Raw genomic sequence first — 6967 nt, 5'->3', positions numbered from 1 at the left:
TATGGCTACAAACAACTTGAGCAGTGTATGTTACAGACCAAAGCCATCAGCAGCGAAGAAACTAAAGATAGCAATAGGCCCCTGCTGAAGACTCTCTGAATGACAGTGGCGTACTCTGTTAACAATTATCTCACGAAGAAAAGTCAGGAACTAAAATTTATTCGCCAGACAAAGACAAAGTGGTGAAATGCTGGGTAAACTGAGAATACTGTTACAGAAGTAAAGAATAAGGCCACTGACACAGTGAATCTTGCTTGTGCAATGCAGATGAGTCTGACTGTGAATATGAAATGCAGGACAAAAGAAAGATTTCGTTCAAAGGTAAAAAAACACTGAGGCGACTGTGTAGTCTATATATGTACCTTCACATTCATGCGTAATCATGGGTGATTAATTGTTACCTGTCTCTCAACACAATCGACCGGAGACTGTATGAAAATATCAGTGTTTAGCACAGTGTCATCTGTTTAACACGTCAGTCTGGAAAAAGTAACATTTTTCTTGAGTAATTATTCTCTTCCGTTTCGCGAAAACAAATCCCTTATTCTAAAATTTCTAAAAATTCTGAGTCGTCATAAGCCGAGTTCACACTGACAGACACACAAATTTCAGCTGGCACGATGAAGGAACTTCAAATGTTAGAGAGATGCATTTTACAGAACATTAGCACAGAAATTTGTTATGGGCAGTATACTGCAGTTCTCAGCCTGCCACTCTGATAATATTTCTGAGCTTGATACACTATTCCTCCCCCCGTTTCAAAATACAGGGAGAATCAAAAAGGGCTTTTACAACTTTGGAATGATCTATAAATTTATTGAGAACTTACAGAGTCTGTAATTTTGTAGCAAATGAACAAGTCTGATTCACTACCAGCAAGACGGTGCACCACCTCATTTACTCACATAAGTCCTAGGTTCCCTCTATCATCGCTTCCCAGGTCGGTGGATCGGCCGAGAACGGCCAATCGCGTGGCCGCCTCGCTCCCCAGATTTGACACTGCTGGTAGTTTTTCTCTGGGGTTTCACCGAAGGTCGTGTATGTTCCTTCCGTACCAAACAATGTAGCGGACCTGAAAAATCAAATCTGCGCTGCCGTTGCACAAGTTACGCCCGATTTTCAGCAATGAGTGTGGGAAGAAATTGATAACCGGTGGGATGTTTGCCGCATCACAAATGGTAGTCACATCGAACGAAAATGACACACTTTTAGGTGAAACTTGATATTGTCTGCTATCAAATGACACATCCACCGATTCTGTGGTTCAAATAGTTCAAATGGCTCTGAGCACTATGGGACTCAACTGCCGTGGTCATCAGTCCCCTAGAACTTACAACTACTTAAACCTAACTAACCTAAGGACATCACAGACATCCATGCCCGAGGCAGGATTCGAACCAGCGACCGTAGCACCGATTCTGTAAGTTATGTCAATAAATTCCTTTATCATTCCAAAGTTGTAAAGTCCTTTTTGACTCAACCTGTATGATCAAATATGCAGAGGACTCTTCAGAATAAACTGATACTTGGCAGCACTCAGTCCTGATTGTGGTCCAGTTTTCTGTGAAAATGTCGGAAGCCTGTCAGCTAATCATAGGTCTGTCAATTATAGTTCTTCATTTATGTTCGTGGTGTACAAAAATGCGTGTTGGGAACATAGTATCAATATTTAACATTTTTGCAATAGTTAGGAGAAATTAAAATAATGTAGACTTGTTAGAAATTTTTCATCTGTTGTAATAATGAAACTGTAAAAGCGCCCTGTCTGTTCGTCCGAACACGCTAATCTCAAAAACTACTAGACTTATTTTCTTGGGGCTTTCACAGGTAACCTGAGCGTGGCGTGGTGCAACATGTAGGCTTTAGTTCATCAAAATCGGATCGCGGAAAAAAAGGATATCATAGTTTAAAGTTTCAGCAGTTGGCTCAGCTTAGTAGTTCGGATGTTTACGCCAATGAGGCGATCGTCACGGCTTAGAACACCAAAGAACCAATAGTTGATGCGTTGATTTTTTTTACCTCAGTGACGGAAGCTTGTTCGGAAGTTTGACACAATTAAGCGCGTAATCTTATCTTTACGAACAAAAACTACCATTGAATTTACTTGGCTAGGATATACGGTTTTACTAATTTCGCTTTGTGTATTAAAAACTGAACGAAATTGTTTTGCTTCATTTCGATTTTTTATTTATATTTGACTTAAGGGCTGGGAAAAAACGAGTTTATTCACAAAGCGATCCCTTAAGGTATGGACCTCTATAAAACAACAGTACTACAATGGCCCTTCTTTAACTTACGTCCCGAAGCACGGGGTGTGTGCATATACTTGATATCAATTGCAAACAATGTTACTTTCGTCCCCAGTAGCAATGTTTTCTGCTTTCCTGTTTAATTTGTATTTTTGGCATAATCTATACAAGTAATAAAAACATTGGTTATGGTCGCATAAAAATCAGTTTCACGTCGTTAAATCGTTATAGCAGACTTACGTTCGCAGCATTTTGTTACCCTTATCACAAAACAGAGTCTTGAGAGAACTTACTCGTGGCACTTGACAAAAGTGTTCCTGCGTCACACTCAACAATTCCTCTCCAACGGGCCCGGTGGCAGGGATATGCATTTTTTTTAATCACCTGATTTTTGTAGCTACATGCGAAGATGGTGATAGAGGCTGGATTGAATTGGGGGGGGGGGGGGGGGCGCATGTTACTTTGATTCCCTGTTGCTTCTGTCCCCGTTCTCCCCTATCGACAATACAGCAGCACTCGAAACACCGTTTGTGAAAAAATGGCACTTAGAACATATTTTGACATTTCCACTCTTCAATTGGTTTCCATTCGAAAAAATCGCCTAATAGAGATAAAAGCCTCTCCACCGTATTATGCAAGCTTTATACAATCAAGTGCCAAAGAAACTGTTACACTTCCCTTCCAGTTACCATATATACTGCAACTGCTGGTGCTTAGTACGTTTAATAATTTTTATAACAGGCGCAGGTATGAAAACTCAGTTCTAAAAGTTGTTTCATTTTACTATTCGTACCAACCATGGAATTCGCAACCTAAATGATAAATTTAAAACCTTTCTACAAATTTCGGCTTGGTTATTTTCCTGGGAGCAATGCTTCTGAACTAAAACACCAGTCAGTCAATTATGGAGTCTCCGAAACAGGTCGTAACTGAAAAATCCAAGTTTTAATACTGGTAACATTGCTCTCTTATTTATAGTTCTCATTTTGTGTTCCTTCACAATTGATAGGTTTCAATAAAGTACGGAACGAAGGAGATAAATGTCGTAAAACCAGCCACTAAACCAGCGAAGAGAGGCGTAGACCCCAATGTGTAGACTACGTCTAACAGCAACTTCCTAACGTCCTACAACAGAATACGTACGGTCGTATCCACTATGTTTGCTGTCTGTTTTTTCTGCTGAATACTCGCATCGGAAATAAGCGAAAAACCTTTAACTCGAAGGACAGGGGACTAAAACATTCTTTCGTGTTAATGATGCACTCGAAAAACAGCCATACAATCTCATCATAATTTATTACATTACAGTAATTATGCTAAAATTTTTTGTCTGCAATAGATATGTTACTGTTTTGTCTTAGAATAATCTCGAGGATTTGGCGTTGAAAAACATTACGAAAAACAATAACAAATTATTAGTTATCGTCGGTCACTTCAGTCATTTGGCCATTCGAATTAGCATCTGAGGAGCTGTACGTATTTTTCATGATGTTCCTTATTTATGATGCAGTGAGGACAGGAACTAGTGTTTTGGACACGTAAGTTATTTCATAGCAAATCAGTGTTTGTGGTACACAGCTACTGCCAAAGAATATGTCAACTCTTAATTTCATTATGTATCAAAGCAAATAAACGTAGAGTTCCAAAAATTTCCAAAGTTTTCATTGTCTTGGGCATAATCTAAATTTTAGTAAATTGGCGATTGTGATTTACTTACCGTTGCAGATGTCCCAACTAATCTAGTGTGTTAACATCTAGTTTGCCCGTAAAGAGGAGTATATATTATACACATTTATCGCTAATGAACTCTGTTTTCGAGTTTCCTGATAACTATAATTATCTTCAAAATGTTTTAGGAAGTTAATACATCTTACCACAGAGTTTTCTGTTGCCTCAATAGAAATCTCATTTTGTGTATTTGCTTCAATGCGTATAGGGAATTAGCAACTTCGTACATAATGTGATTGCCGCGCGGAGTGGCCCGCGGGTTTGAGGCGTCATGTCATTGACTGCGCAGCCCCTCCCGTCGGAGGCCTGTCTCGGGCATGAATGTGTGATGTCCTTAGGTTAGTTAGGTTTAAGTAGTTCTAAGTTCTAGGGGACTGATGACCACAGCAGCTAAGTCCCATAGTGCTCAGAGCCATTTGAACCATTTGAACAAAGTCTTGACGTTCTGTCTTAAACTGAAACTAAGCCAGTGGGACCATTTCACCTGTTTTGCCCATTGTCAAGGGGAGACGCAAAAGGTAGGGGTCTATTAATCTTCGGCAGTTCGAACGTATGGCGAATGATACCCCTTCCGGAATTCGCAGCAAGGGACAGGAAAGGACACCAGGTGCACATAGTTCGTGTGCCTGGGGGCATCATTCAGCATACTGAAGAGGCTATTCCGACAGTCAGTGAGGAAACAGGGTGCAACTAGTTGCAGATTGTCGCTCACGTGGGAACAAATAATGCCTGTCGTCTGGGCTCTGAGGTCATACTTGTGTCACTTCAGTGATTGCCAGAGAAGGTTCAGAAGAGCAGCATTTTCGCGTGGCGTTTCAACGACCCCCTCATGATTTGCAACATTGTCCCCAGAACTGATCGTGGCCCTTTGGTTCTCAATCGATGGAAGAACTGAACCAGAGACATCGGAGGTTCTGTGACAAGCTAGGCTCCGACTTCCTGGACTTGCGCCAGATGGTCCTCCTAAATAGATGTGTGCAACACACACCGGAGGCTGCTACTCAGATAGCTGACTGTGTGTGGGGTGCACACAAGGGTTTTTTTTAGATTAGGCGACTCTCCATCCAATACAGATGACGTTAGCTGTAGGCAACCAAGAAGTATCAGTCTAACAAAAAATTACCTCTCACTGGTGAGAGTTTTAAAATTCTAATACTAAACTTCCGGAGCGTTCGCAACGAAGTGCCAGAGGCTACTGAAAAGCAATGAAGCTCACGTAATACTAGGTGCGGAAAGGTGGTTGGGGCATGAAATTGAAAGCATTGAGATTTTGGGGGAAACTTTAAGTGTATATCGAAACAGGAAATGGAAGTGGTGTATTTGTCACAGTAGACAAGAAAGTGAAATCCACCGAGATCGGAATTGAAGTGTTAAGAATGGGCATAAAATACTTGGCTCCTTCTGTCGCCCACCAGACTCATCTCTTGATGTAACCGAAAACGTCTGAGAACGCCTCATTTCACTTGTACCGTCAGATCCCCAATCGTACTGTAGTCATCAGTGGAGACTCTAATCATCCAACAATTAATTGGGAAAATTACAGTTTGGTTGGTGGTGGGCGTGAAATGGCATCCTGTGAAACATTACTGAATGCTTTATCTGAAAATTACCAGAACAGATAGTTCGGAACCCCACTCATGATGGAAGTATATTTGGTCCAACGGCAACAAACAGACCTGCCCTCTTTGAGGATGTCAACGTCGAAACTGGTATCAGTGATCATGAAGCGGTTGTGGCAACAGTGATTATCAAAGTACAAGGGACAACTAAAACAAGCAGAAAGATAAACTAGATAAAAAAATCAGTACTGTCATATCTCAGTGAGGAACCTAAAACTTTCAGCACAGGACAGGAGCCTTTCAGCACAGGACAGAAGCATGTAGAGGAACTACGGCTCAAGTTTAAAAGAACAGTTGACCATACACTGGATAGGTATGTATCACGTTCAGAGCAGTTCATAATGGGAGGGGCTCTCCATATGGTATATAGTCACTGTAAAGAAACTTCTAAGGAAACAGAGATTACTGCATAATAGATATAAACGCGTTTGGCTGTCAAGAGAGAAACTGCTGAAATCGTTAAAGTTGAACAAAGCTCTTGGGCGCAGTGGAAACCTCAACAGATTCTATACTGAATTTGCGGCTGAGTTAGCCCTTCTTATAACCATAATCTATCCTAAATGCGTCGAACAAAAAACCATGCCCAGTTCTTGGAAAAGAGCACAGGTCACACCCATAAAGAAGAAGGGTAGAAGAAGTTATACACACAGCTCTCGTCCAATATCCTTGACATCGATTTGCTGTGAATCTTAGAACATATTCTGAGCTCAAACATAATGAAGTATCTGGAACAGAATGACCTCCATGCCAATCAGTATGGATTTCGAAAACATCTATCATGTGAAACCAAACTTGCACTTTTCTCACATGACATTCCAAAAGCTTTGGATTAAGGCAGTCAGGTAGTTGCAGTATTTCTTGACTTCCGAAAAGAACTTGACTCAGTACCTCAAATACGCTTATTGTCAAAAGTATGATCATATGGGGTAGCAAGTGAAAATTGTGACTGGATTGAGAACTTTTTGGTAGGGATGGCACAGCATGTTATCTTGGATGGAGAATCGTCGTCGGGTGTAGAAGTCACTTCGGTTGTGCCCCAGGGAAGTGTGTTGGGACCCTTGCTATTCATGTTGTATATTAGTGAGCTTGCAGACAATATTAATAGTAACCTTAGGCATTTTGCAGATGATGCAGTTATCTGTAACTAAATACTGTCTGAAAGAGGCTGCATAAATATTGAGTGAGATCTTGATAAGATTTCAAAGTGGCGCCAAGATTGGCAACTTGCTTTAAATGTTCAAAAATGTAAAAATGTGCATTTCACAAAACGAAAAAAAAAATAGTATCCTATGACTATAATATTAATGATTTACTGTTGGAATCTACCTACTAACAAAAATACCTAGATATAACACTTTGCAGAGATATGAA

The sequence above is a fragment of the Schistocerca piceifrons genome, chromosome 1, assembly GCF_021461385.2.
Source record: "Schistocerca piceifrons isolate TAMUIC-IGC-003096 chromosome 1, iqSchPice1.1, whole genome shotgun sequence".
NCBI classification, from domain to species: Eukaryota; Metazoa; Arthropoda; class Insecta; order Orthoptera; family Acrididae; genus Schistocerca; species Schistocerca piceifrons.
Note: the sequence above shows the minus strand (reverse complement) of the source record.